Source organism: Larimichthys crocea, chromosome I, assembly GCF_000972845.2.
Source record: "Larimichthys crocea isolate SSNF chromosome I, L_crocea_2.0, whole genome shotgun sequence".
NCBI classification, from domain to species: Eukaryota; Metazoa; Chordata; class Actinopteri; family Sciaenidae; genus Larimichthys; species Larimichthys crocea.
This window is the reverse complement of record NC_040011.1, coordinates 2043257-2056946: the sequence shown is the minus strand read 5'-3', so window position 1 is coordinate 2056946 and position 13690 is coordinate 2043257. Positions and strand designations below refer to the sequence as shown.

The following is a 13690-nucleotide window of genomic DNA, read 5'->3' as shown; positions in this document are numbered from 1 at the left end:
GGTGCTCGGCTTCATCAGTAGTAGTAATTTAAAACAGCTTTTTTTACTCCACGCTGCAGTGAAAGAAGCTTTTAATTAAAATGCATGAATTGTGTGTTGAGAACACTTTCCTTATATCATAATTAGAGTTGGGACAAACTAGTAGATTTAAACAAAGTCAATAAATATGGATATTTTTCCACCATTTTTATTGAATTATTTTTGGATTAATAATGTGGAAATACGACCTCAGAGTCCTAAACACACAAGAGGGTAGGTATTCTTAAAGCCCTTAAAACGCAAAGTTTTATTCTGGATTTGGCATCGAGGAAAGGTCACAGTGTTGGGTTCATCCTCTGAGGAGCAGACAATCTCACTGTATGCCAAACTTCCTGAGAAATCAGAGAGTTTGGACAACAAATCAATGAATCGGTTGAATCGGTTGGCTTGCGCTGATTTTTGTATAAAACTGGAGGATTTGGCCAATAGACAGCCGTACAGGAAAAAGGTCCCAACAGTAGGGCTCATCCTATGGGGATCATGAACTGAGCAGGTAGTGTTGCATTAACCTCTGGCTGGCATCAACACATATTTCTGTGCCGATAATTATTGACGCATAACGAAGGTGTCCCAACCTAATTGTGATTATTATTCAACTGATTGACTGCAACTGCAAATTGCATCCACTGATGAAGACCAAGAGTGTGCACCCTGACTGTAGTATGCAGATATTCAGAGTACTCATTCATGAACTTCCTCTCTCTCTCTTCTGAGTCTAAATGGATGGAAGCTGATTGAGAACACACAAACAGGATTTTAAACAACCAGGGTTAGAAAAACTGTCCAGAAAGCATCGGACGTGGATCTTCTTTCCCTTTTTTTTCCACTGCGTTTGCTGCTGAGCTCTCGTCCAGGTTTCAGCGTGTCGACTATCAGTGTGTCGTGAGGGGTTTCTGAGGTGGTGAATTTTCAGGTTTTTAGGGGAACAGAACAAGAGGTTTCCTCCAATAACAGAAAGACAGTAAGCACATCTAACAGAAATGTTCTCAGGGTCCAATGGGAGACAAGCGTGACAGCAAAAACGTTTGAGGACAACCAATAGAAAGCCATTTTTTAAAACACTTATTGGGGAGACGGGTTGAACAGCTTTGGAGGAATGAGGTGCTCGTGTACGTCGTCTACCTCTCCAAAGACACCTGCCTCCAAACATATATACGTCCTGAATTACATTTTGTGGTGTGAAATGAAATACTGTTGTCGTCCCTCCACTGGAGTCTCTCTGCACACGCCTTCCTCCACCGAGTCCAGCGTGCACACGGTTCTGAGACGCCCTCATTGTTTCTGCACTCGGCAACACGCTCGCCATCGCATCTCACACCGTGCATTCCTTGACTTTTTTATTTTGTAGGGCCTGCTGTCTATATATAGCTTTCCTGCCACGTGATGCAACATTAAGAACAATTTTGAAGAGTATGCAATTACATACGGCACATTTCTATGATGCTTTCACACCTTGTCGTTCTTTCTTAAAACACAGAATCACATTTAAAAGTGCATTTTTTTTCTGTCCATAGGTGTATTTAATTCTAATGCAAAGGACCAGACGTTAATGAACTGTTAGGCTGCACAGAAAACAACCTATCAGAGCCACAGGCCTGAATATTATATGCATATCGAGGCCTTGCACAGGCCTTCAGACGGCTCCGGCGTTGGCCTGCAGGGGATGTTTGGGGTCCTTGTACTGATTGCGTAGTTGTTAACCAAGTGGCTACTTAACAAAGGGATTTACTGTATCTGACAGAGTTTGGGTGACTATAGATATTGGTGTGTGTTTGGGATAAAATGGAGTGTTTTAAAAGTTTTTTTAAAACAGTGATGTTTCATTTTAAGCATCACTTGAATAAAATTGCAATTCAAACTAAAGCTGGTTGTTTGTCTTTATATTTGGACAGTTTATTGAAATATGGAGGTGTGTTGCAAAATAATGAAACATGACATGATAAAAACACTAAAAGTTGAAGTACAAATAGCAATACCACATTGTAAATATACTCAAAATACACGTAAAAGTCCTACAGTGAAAATACAAATTTGGGCTATGTACAAAAGTATTATTCAGAAAATATAATGTGTCAAAATAAAAACTGGCTTCTCCGTGGCACCTTCAAATGTCTCGACTTGTCCAAACCTCAAGATTTTTCAGTTTTCTGTCATTTAAGGGAAGAAAACTAGCAAAAAAAACCCTGAATGACTTTTCCAGATATTAAAGTACGGCCCGGGGGCCAATCACGGCCCGCGGTCAGATTTCATTCGGTCCAAAGCTTCATTTTTATCATATATTGTTTATGGCCCGCTTGGATTGTCAGATACTGTATGGCTGGAATATTTGGCTTTTTTAAAATGTACTAAACATTAACCTCTAAAAAACATAACTGCTGGTGTCATAGAGTGACACAAAATATGACTGAGGTCCCGTGTGGGCCTGAGGTCTCAGCAGTATAGTTGTTTGGCTTGGTTGGGAACGAGTGCCAGTCTATCTCACACTGTGGGTCCAGGTCACAGAACTGACCGTGTTTCCTTCATAGACATAATAGATAGCTTGTTGTTGACGGTCCAATCTGCGTAAACAGACATCTGTGTCCCAGACTAGAACTGCTGACAATAACACCTCCATGGGTAAAGACATTCTCTGTGACTCATTCTGGGCGTGTAGTATTTGTGGTGTTATCTTGGGGTTTAAAGTCGATCCCAGGATGAGTTGGGCAGAATGTGAACCGACTCAGGCACTTCTGATGAACTTTGAGAGTGTCCTAATTCTCCTTGGCCAAGCGTCAATAAATAATACAGCATCAGACATCAAGGCGTCCTGACACTTTCTGAACTCCTGACCTTTGACTTCAGTGATTCGCCACACAATGAACTTTCTGAATGAATTTTTAGTAAGGGAGAAGAGACAGAGTGTATTTTTAAAACCTTAAATGTTTAAACTTTGAGTACTCATCATAAATCATGTTTAAAATTGAACACGGAGGTTCAGATTGGTATCAACTTCAACCATCATTTATTCTTTGGTTTTCTGACTCCAAGCTTTTTTAATTAGATTTGTTTCATGCCTTATTGGTTAAAAAGATAAATCGTGAAATGAAATAAAATATTGTAGCCTAAGCTAACTGCTGAACTAATAACTGTTATTTTGAAGGAGACAGGTGGCGTCTTGTAAAAACAGCATTATTTTAAGTATTAGATACATTAATGAAACATTCGAAGGTGATGTGAGTTTAATTTAACTGTAAAAACATTAATAAACTGCTTTAGAAGCAGAAGGATTTGATTTCATGAAGCTAACGGCGAACACCTCCGAGACACAAGATGGCGGTACTCGCTCCCGCGGCCATTTGTGTGCCTCGTGAAGAAACCGGAAGCAAGAGAGAGAGAGAGAGAAGTCTCCAAGATGGGGTCGCAGTACTACCAGGAGATGCAGGAGAGCTTCAGGAACAAAACAAGAGCCGAGAGTTCCCGGCGCACACGGCCAGGTGGCACTCCGTGGCGTGAGCTGCGACGGGCCGCAGGCTGGCGTCCGGCTCGTTCGACAAGACGGCGAGCGTGTTCGTGCTGGAGAAGGACCGGCTGGTGGGTTAGCATGCTAACGTTAGCCGGTCTGTGACGTCACGAGAGGATTATTAAGCACTATTAATTATATTAAACGTCATTATAATAATAATTACTATTAATGTAATTAAACGTTGTTATATTATTAATTTAATACATTATTATTTAAAGCAGTTCTTTAAAACGTCACCTACAGCTGTCAACACGGTAAACGGTTATGTAGCCAGGCAAACGGCATTAGCGCGCCAACTGTCAAACGTTTACATGAACGTCCAAGGGTCGTGTTTGAGGCGGCTCTGCTACCTGCTCCTCTCTCTGCTCCTCTCTCTGCTCCTCTGTCTGCTCCTCTGCTCTGCTCCTCTCTCCTCTACCGTGCTCCTCTGTCTGCTCCTTTATCTGCTCCTCGGTCTGCTCTCTCCCTGCCCGCTCTCGGCCTCCTCTCTCTGCTCCTCTGTCTGCTCCTCTCCTGCTCCTATACCTGCTCCTCTCTGGCCTCCTTTTCTCTCCTCTCTCTGCTCCTACTTCTGCTCCTTCTCTCGCTCCTCTGTCTGCCTCCTTTTCTGCTCCTCTCTCGCTCCTCTCTCTCTCCCGCTCCCTGCCCGCTTCTCTGCTCCTCTCTCTGCTCCTCTCCCTGCTCCGCTCTCTGCTCCTCTACGGCTCCTCTGTCGCTCTTTATCCTGCTCCTCTCCTTGCTCTCTCTTACTCTCTACTGCTCTCACTTGCCCTCTCTCTGCTCCGCATCCTTCTCCTCCCACCTCTCCTTGCTCCTCTCCTTGCCTTCTTGCTCCCCCTCCTCCTCCTCTCCTTGCTCCTCTCCGCCCCCTCAGCCATGCTCCTCTCCTCGCTTCCTCTCTTGCTCCTCCCCTTGCCCTCTCTCTCCTCTCCTTGCTCCTCTCCTTTCTTTGTGCTCTCTCCATCTCCTCCACTCTCTCGGCTTCCTTTCTTGCCCTCTACCGCCCTTTCCTCGCTCATCCTGCTCCTCTCTTGATCTCTCCCTACATCTTTCCTGCTCCTTTTTCCATTCCCCTCCTACTCTCCCCTGTCTCCTCCTCTGCTCTCCCCTGCTCCTCCTCTGCTCCTCTGGACACTTGGTAGTGATATAAGCAGCACATAATCGTGCTTTCTCCGTGGCGCTCTGACTGACGGGGAACTGATACCGTTACGTGAAGCTCTGTGTTTGGAGGTGCGTTTGTTTCGTTACGTTTACGTGAAGCCTGTGTTTGGAGGTGCGTTTGTTTGTTTTACGTTACGTGAAGCTCTGTGTTTGGAGGTGCGTTTGTTTTGTTTACGTTACGTAAAGCTCTGTGTTTTGAGTGGCGTTTGTTTCGTTACGTTACGTGAAGCTCTGTGTTGTCGAGGTGCGTTTGTTTTCGTTACGTTGACGTAAGCTCTGTGTTTGAGGGTGCGTTTGTGTTGTGTTACGTTACGGAAGCTCTGTGTTTGGAGGTGCGTGTTGGTTTTGTACGGTACTGAAGCTCTGTTTTTAAGGTGCGTTAGTTTTGTTACGTTACGTGAAGCTCTGTGTTTCAGGTGCAGTTTGTTTAGTTACGTGGGCCTGACATGTTTCGTGTCGCACGGAGCTGTCAGTCATGTCGTTGATGAGTTCGGTTGTCTCTGTCCTCAGGTGAAAGAAAACAACTACAGAGGTCACGGGACGTGTCGACCACTCTGCTGGCACCGACCACCCGGATCTGTTCGTCACGGCGTCCGGAGACAAGACCATCCGCATATGGGACGTCCGCACCACAAGTGCAATCGCCACCGTCAACACGAAAGGTGGAGATTCAGTTCATGTGGTGGCAGTGTGTGGTGTGGTGAAGTGTGTGAGAACTTCTGAGACTCCAGACGATGGTTCACACTGATAACACACTCCTACGACTGACAGCGAACGCCCGCTTCCCTCTGTCCACGTGAAAACACGATATGTAAACTGACACAGCCGTAACACCGACGTCATTCGATCTGTAGATCCTCAAACTGTGATATCTCAAAGTCTCAACTGTTTCTCCAGGAGAGAACATCAACATCTGCTGGAGCCCCGACGGACAGACGATCGCCGTCGGGAACAAAGACGACGTGGTGACGTTCATCGACGCCAAGACGCACCGCTCCAAGGCGGAGGAGCAGTTCAAGTTCGAGGTGAAACGAGATCTCTGGAACAACGACAACGACATGTTCTTCCTCACCAACGGCAACGGCTGCATCAATATCCTGAGGTAGGACGCGGGAGTCGTGTCTCCTCGCAAAACAACTTTTTTCCTACATATTCATGAGAAGCTGTCGGAGCACGGCGCTCTGTCAGTTTTCACATGTGTTAAAAAAGGCGTGAAGTCTCTGTCTGCTGAATGTGTGACATGTGTACATGCTTTGTGTTTGATTTTCTCCGTCGTTACGAGTTGAGGACACTGATGCGCTACAGAGCTGAGGCGTCATTTTGAGACTCGGTGTGTAAATGTTTAGTCAACGCGTAAGAACCCGCCTGACACGGAGAGGTCCTCTTTAATCCATGAATTCATACACAGCAAACACAAAGATGTTCTGTTGCCCCAAATATGTGTTTTCCATCTTGCTGACATCAGGGTCACACACACACAGTGTTGTTCTGTCTCTTTGTTTTAGATTGAAGGTCTCAGTGGAGCATCAGGTAAACAGAAGTCACGTGACGCCTGGCGCATTTATGGCATCCACTTGTTCTGCGCATCAGCTTACTCGTGTTGTGGAGACCTTGCTGAAGTCAAAGGTCAATGTTCCGAGCCTCTGATGTCTTACGCTGTATATTTATTGACGCTTGGCCCAAGGAGAATTAGAGACACTCTCAAAGTTCATCAGAAGTGGCCTGAGTCGGTCTCACACATTCTGCCCAACTCAATCCTGGTGGATCGACTTTAAACCCCCAAGATAACACACAAATACTACACGCCCAGAATGAGTCACAGAGAATGTCTTTACCCATGGGAGGTGTTTATTGTCAGCAATGTTTCTAGTCTGGAGACCAGATGTCGGTGTTTACGCAGATTGGACCGTCACAACAAGCTATCTATTATGTCTTGAAGAGCAACAGGTTCTGTGACCCTGGACACCACAGTGTTGAGATAGAGTGGCAACCTAACTGTTCCCAACCAAACCAAACAACTAATACTGCTGAGGACCTCAAGGCCCACACGGGACCATGTGTAACCTAGGAAGAAACTTCCATAACAGCTCTGTCGTGGTGTGAGTGGAGTGAGGGACTTAAAGTGTGAAAGTTTGCCGCAGTCATGTGCTCCGTAACAACCAAGTACATCCTCAACCGTCCACTTGATGTCAGAATGTGTAGCTCGATCTCTAATCTCCTCCCACGTTCCTCTACGTTCATCGTCGGGGGCATTTGCAGGATTCATTCTTTCAAAACCACAAAAGAAAACACTTTTCTCACACCATGAAATCAGCGTGAAGTTTTTTTCTTTCTGATGCAGTCTCTGCATAAAACGCCACAGAAGGTAACATGGAGTTCTTCTTTCAGAGGTCATTGGGGAATGCACAGTTTACGGAGAAGACACATCTGGGTCCACGTGGCGTCAGGATCCCGTTAGATGGTGTAACGCGTCCGGACGTCTGTCGTCGTGTGTCTCGGAGCCGAAGTGAACAGGTGTTTTGTTGGCAGTTATCCAGAGCTGAAGCCGATCCAGTCCATCAACGCTCACCCGTCCAACTGCATCTGCATCAAGTTCGACCCCACGGGGAAATACTTGCAACGGGCATGCCGACGCCCTGGTCAGCCTGTGGGACGTGGAGAAACTGGTGTGTGTCCGCTGCTTCTCCAGGTCAGTCTGAGTGTGTGTGTGTTATGTGATTTGTTTTTGTAATTATGAAGTCACCCTGTATGAACGTCATTTCTGGTCGTCGGTGTGTCGTTGTAGCTGGACTGGCCTGTGAGGACTCTGAGCTTCAGCCATGACGGTAAAAATGTTGGCCTCCGCCTCCGAGGATCACTTCATAGACATCGCCGAGGTGGAAACAGGTCAGTAGACAGAATGACACGGGCTGGAGGTCAGTTTATCATTCTATAAAGTCACCACCGGTTTTTAACTCATGGTAGAAGCACACAAAACCAAAGAAACCTGAGCAAGTTAAAGTCCGGCAGGCTGAACACTTCTGGGGGAATAACCAAACAGCGCGTCGAGGGGCACGAGTCGTGCCTCGTGAAGATTACAGGTTAAGGAAGTGATGGGAAGTTTATTGAACCTGTTGAGACTCAGTCTGTCTCCTGCAAAGAAGCAGCGGAGGTTTTATTCCTTCACAGAAAATAGAACAGTTCATGAAGAACAAGCTCAAAACATCTTTATAACGGTATAATACAACGTTGGCACCCGTTTTCATTCTCCTTTACACATTTACACTGGCTTTGTCTCACTTATAGTTTCACTCTTGTTACATGATCTACAGTCTATCCACACAAAAAGGATGTCAACAACAACCCGGTGTTAAACGTTACTGTCAATATTCTAAACAGTATACTATAACTAAACCTCTAAAGTGTTACACTACAAGCCCTAAAAAAGACTTCAGTGTAAGACAGTGGTTGATGGTTATGGAATTGAAAGTAAAATTCAGAAGTTGCCGACACCGAGGGAAAGAGTGCGTTTGGAGCCCTGATGTCTAAACTGTTTTGTCAAAAAATCACAATTCAAGATTGAACAACAACATATTGAAAGCTCTGTGCGAGGGTTGACCACGTCTCCTTCTCTTGCACCACCGTTTTGTAGGAGAGAAGCGGTGTGGGAGGTGCAGTGCGACTCCCCCACCTTCACCGTCGCCTGGCACCCAAAGAGGCCGCTGCTGGCCTACGCCTGCGACGACAAGGAGGGCAAATACGACAACAACGCGAGGCGGGCAACCGTCAAACTGTTCGGCCTTCCCAACGACTCCTGAGACAGATCGGCTGGTAAAACGCTCTGAGGTAGCAAAGATGGTAAAGGAAACAATCACGGCAGTAACCTCCACCACAAGGTGGTGCAGCGGGCCCTATAAAACCCTCCACCTTCATTCTGTTTTTTACACACAGATAAAAACAAGCTCCCTCCTCTTGTAATATATTGTGCCAATGTAAAATATGTTTTGTCTTTTGATATTAAATTGCTCTCTTTATAAATCTTTGTGTCTTGAAGCTCTGGTCGCTGAGTGACTAATTATAATGTTTGTTTAAATGTCAAATTGGCGAAATGCGGGTTCAGAATTTTTTGAGTTTAAAATGAAAACTGTGTCCGACATTTATAGTAATATAAATCTGTTTTTATGTGGTGTGTTGTTTAAGGAGCGCGGGAACTCGAGGCAGAAGTGTGTTGTGTGTTGTGTGGTGTGTGTGTTAATAAACATTATACAAAACCCCCCACAGCACACAGCATTCATTCATACATGTGAAAACACTGCCCACACTGCCCTAGCACGAGCAACAACAACAAAGACGATCGTATTAGTTTTATACGACCCTCATCACCTCTAACCACTAACTATATACCGGGCCCGTGTCTTCATGTAATAAATCTTCGTGTCCATTCATGGTTCATCCATTTTTTCCCTACAAACAAGCGCCCACACAGTGTTACTCGTGAGGCTTCATCTTCCCTTTGTGACGTGACAGACGTTTTTTTAGGCGCTGGTGCTGAGCCCGTATACAACGGCTCTCCTGCGGGGCCGGGGACAGGTTGGGTCGCTCCCTTATCTGCGGAGCCCCTCAGATCAGCAGGTCTGCAGGATGTGTCGCCTCGCAGCTTCCTGTAATCCGACCGAGGCCGCTCGTCGGTCCTGACTTTATTAATTTGAAGTTAATACCCCACGCCAAACGACAGCTGATGTGTCCAAGAACAAGAAAGAGCCTCACAGAATCTCCTGTGGGGGCGAAGGTCCTTTTGCTGACGCGGCGAGAGTGACATTACATAAAGTCTTCCAAATATTTGAATTACACGAGACCAAAACTGTTTTTTTGTACCAGGCTGTAAACATGTTTATTTCTGCCGGGAAGTTGGGGACATTTGGACATGGGACTTAATGGAGACTGACTGCACTTCTGGAGCAGTCGCAGGTGACCTTAGAAGAACTGCACGACAGTGGGTCGCCTCACTTTTAAGGGTCACGGTTTACTGGACTCAGTTACAGAAGACACATCAGAATCAAGAGGGAACTCACGCTGAGAACTTGATGGAAACCCAAGAGAACCAAGTATCCCTGAGATGGAAATGGACTTGGGAGATGAGATGAACCACCGACGTTAACGTTGGAGCCCTGCAACCGAGCTAGAACAGTGACAAGCGTTTCCTCCCTTAGTTGTCATCTTGCTGAACAAGAAGATGTATCAGCAGAAGAACTGAGCCAGGAGACGTGAGGGCCCACATTAAGAGGCTGGTCAAACAGACCATGAGGAAGGTCTCTGTCTGGAGACCAAGGACGTCAAGAAAGTGTGCAGGCTGGTAAACGAAAGACCCCAGGGAGAACTCGTTGGCAAAAAAGAGGTGCCGGAGACTATGGTTATATTAAAGAACCGCCCATGGATGCAGCTACGTACAGCGTTTTGCAGAGAGGTTGGACAGACCCTGTGTTTCAGAAAGACAATAACGGCAGCTGCTGGCATACTCTCTTCAGGTCGGTTGTTTCTGTAAGCCTGTGCCCCCTCCCCGTCTTGGCAATCAACTCTCTCAGCCCCTTTGATTGCACTAATGCTCTTCTCAGGGGTGAAAAACATCAGAAGGTCATCGGACAGCACAGTGGAGGCGCTCTCTGGTGACACGGGTTTTTCCCTATCCGGGAGCTCGTTTCCTGTAAACTCAAGTATGCGAAAGAAAAATTTATTCTGAAACCTCAAATATGCACTGTTTTATTAACCTTTCTATGTATAATGTTTGATTTGAGGATTTCCAGCACAAAACAATTCAAAATAAATTTAACATATATTGTCCCTGACCCTCTTAAATACCCCCAAATTCCCCGGTTGCGGTTGCGCCACATTGTGTGTACGAATTACGCAGCCATTCTAGTACTGTTTCAACATCACACAAAAAAAACCAACAACATAACATTTCCGTTTAATGATACCTTGTTCTTTTTGCGAGGTAAACTGCGCTTTAAATTAGGAATTATTTGTTTATTTTTTTATCAATCTGAGGCACGGGGGGGGGGGGGCCAGTAGATGACACGTTGGCACAGGAAGAAAATCCACATCTCTTTTGGTTTATTTGACGTCCCAAGGTGTATTAATATATTTAAACTTGAAATTTACAGTTCAGAACACTCAATACTTTAATAAAAAAATCTTAATTTCATGGCGAGTTCAAATTTTTGTCCCAAGAGCTCTAAAATTAAGCCCAAATTCCCACCGGTTGCGGTTGGCGGCGCCACATTTCCAGTCTAAGTCATGGTTTCAACATCATACAGTAAAAAACCCAAAACAATAGAAATTAGCTGTTTTATGATATTTTGTTCTTACATGCTGTGTTTTTTCTCAACCTGAAGGGCAGCAGAGAGTTCGCGCTCAGCGTTTCCTTTGGGAAAAACCAACATGCATTCAACTGAAATTTTTAGCAATCGTGGCCTGATGTCGCAGGAGGGCTCTTGACGGTGTCATACCATCTGTCTCTCCGCACTGAGCCAAGCTGTTATTTATTGTTGCTGAGACATAAGCGAGAACCACACACATAAATCAACTTTGTGCACCCCCCCACCAACTACACCTGGAGTAAAGAAGAGGAAAAGGTTGCAGGAGAAGCGAGGATTCTAAACAGTACAGTGCATTCCTTCTGATGACACAAAGGGATGTCGATACAGACATCTTTGCGCATCGGCAGAGAGAAAGAAAACCCCTAAAGCTTTGCAGTCATTGTACAAGTGAAGTGTTAGAGAAGAACTGAGGTTCTGTGCAAAAAAAGAGTGCAGCTTCCTCGTACAGTTCGGTCAGTCCGTCTTCCGGATCCACGGTTTGTTTTCTGGAACCCTCAAGAGAAAAATGATGGATAAATACTCTGGTTACTGAAAAACAACGGATGCTGGGTAAAGATCAGCCATTGTAGAAGCCCCGACACTGTGGCCTTGTGTTTACTGAGTCTTTTGCCTTTTTCTACGTGCAAATTTGAGACGCCAGATGTGAAACTAAAGCGGGTATTGCAGGCGTACAAAGCCTCACCCTTCAGTTTAGGCTTTAATGTCGATGCTTCACATTCTTAGTTGATGCAGACAGCATATTTTCTAAGTGACTGTCAGTTATGAAGTCAGAATACAGAAAGAAGTCTGAACTCTTTTTTTTTCTGTCATCTTCCATGTAGGAGCCTTAAACTTTGTTTTTCAGACGTACCTCCCTACAATGGACTGCCACCTATACTTTGAGTTGACCATAATTTGTCTCCTTTGTTGGCCAATGAATCACCTTGTGAGAGAGCAGTCGTGAATATTGGATAACTTGTTTAACCTGCTTATTTTACGTTACCAGCAAATGCCCTAACTAAAGCTGGTTTACATCAGCAGGAACAATAATTTGAATATTTATCAACTACTCATGAGCGTGGTTTGAAGAGGCAGGGCTTCTACATGACAGGTCGGGTGCGTTCAAACACTTTATCTGGAGCACGTCCCAACTTTGGACTTGCACTCATATCAGGTGTTAGAAATTACAAAAAAAGTTAACAAATTAGCTACATGTTAGTCATGTGACCGACCTCCAGTTAGTTTTTAATCATGAGTGTAAATCTGAAAAACACCAAATACAAAAGTACAACAAAGTCTAATGTTTGATCACACCCGAAACCTTCTGATGTGAGGGTGAATATTGATGACATCACGTCATATCGGCCTATAAATGATCGCAGATTACAGAAACAAGCCCGTGATCCTCAGAAGTCCATCCTAGCACTCGGCGTCGGTGCTGCTGCCGTTGACCGGGCTGGCGCAGACAGCGGCCCGTGCGTCCTCACCGCCGTTCGGTTCGGCCTGTTCGACTCCGTTCGACTGGACGCACTTCTCGGCCGCGTTTTGAACGTCTTCCCCGACGCTGTGGAGCAGAGACACAAGACAGAGCAAAGGTCAGGAGCGAAGTACTGCACATCTGTATCAGACATCTGTATCGTCCCTGGTCTCACCTGTTGATGCAGCCGTTGCTGACCGGAGACTCTGCTGGTTCTTTCTCACACAGAGAGCTGCAGGACTCCTCTCCTGCCAGGAGCCCGCTCTGGGCTCTTTGCCCGTGTCGGAGCTCTTCCTTCTGGCCACGACGGGTCCAGGTCCTGCCCCCGCCCTCTCTTGGCTGACCCTGGGACCCGCAGAGTCCGAAGGTACGTTCAACCCCGCCGGCCCTTCTGGATCTTTGCCCAAGTCGCTGCTTGTGCGCCCCCCGTTCAGGCTGTCTGAGGAGGGACGTGGCTCATCTGGCCCTCCCGCTCATCTAGAGAGGAAGAAGAAAACATTCTTTGTTTTGTTAGTTGATTTTACACGGCTGAAGACCTCCAAAGTCCCCGATCATCCTGCTGATCTATTACCAATGCACTAAGCCTTTGAATGATGCAGCTACTCGAGGCAGTGCATGTAATATACTGTTGGGTACTTGACTCGATTGATGAACCATCCATCCATCTCCCATAACCACTTATCTTATCGGGGCCTTAACACTGCCTTGCATGTTATGTAGCCTGCTGTGAGTGAAGTCTGATTCTCAAGTGTTAGAAAAGACATAGGATGTCTTTTTGGCTATTCCTGTGTTGTCCAGCAAGTCTTCAGCCTTTTTCGGAGGTGTGGTCTCTTTGTCACCTAAATATTTGCTCAGAGTTTTGCACTTGACACGTGGGTCGGAGGAGGACAGACAGGAAGCAGTCTTTACGTAACATGCTGTTATTTTAGGTCATTCAGTGTTTCCTGACAGGACTGTGCAGGATGTGTTGTTTTCTTCTGGCTTTCTGTCATTGTCACACTTTCATTGTTTTCTCCAATTTACCACAAAAAACAACGTTGGTTCATTTTCATGACCTGTAACAGAAGCACCAATAAAAATGTAACGTTTGTCTTGCATGCCTCCTTCGTTCTGTCTGTTTCTGACCTCCCTTCAGCTCACGTTCAGTCATGAAATGAGTCTCGATATTCATCCTGC

At 45.7% G+C, this 13690-nt stretch overlaps 1 protein-coding gene and 1 pseudogene across 1 annotated transcript in view; one reads left to right on the top strand and one right to left on the bottom strand.

Moving 5' to 3' along the window:
• shtn3 (shootin 3) overlaps nt 1-13690 on the bottom strand; it is a 43958-nt gene that overhangs the window by 7249 nt on the left and 23019 nt on the right.
• Nucleotides 3431-8499, top strand: LOC113747223 (THO complex subunit 3-like; annotated as a pseudogene).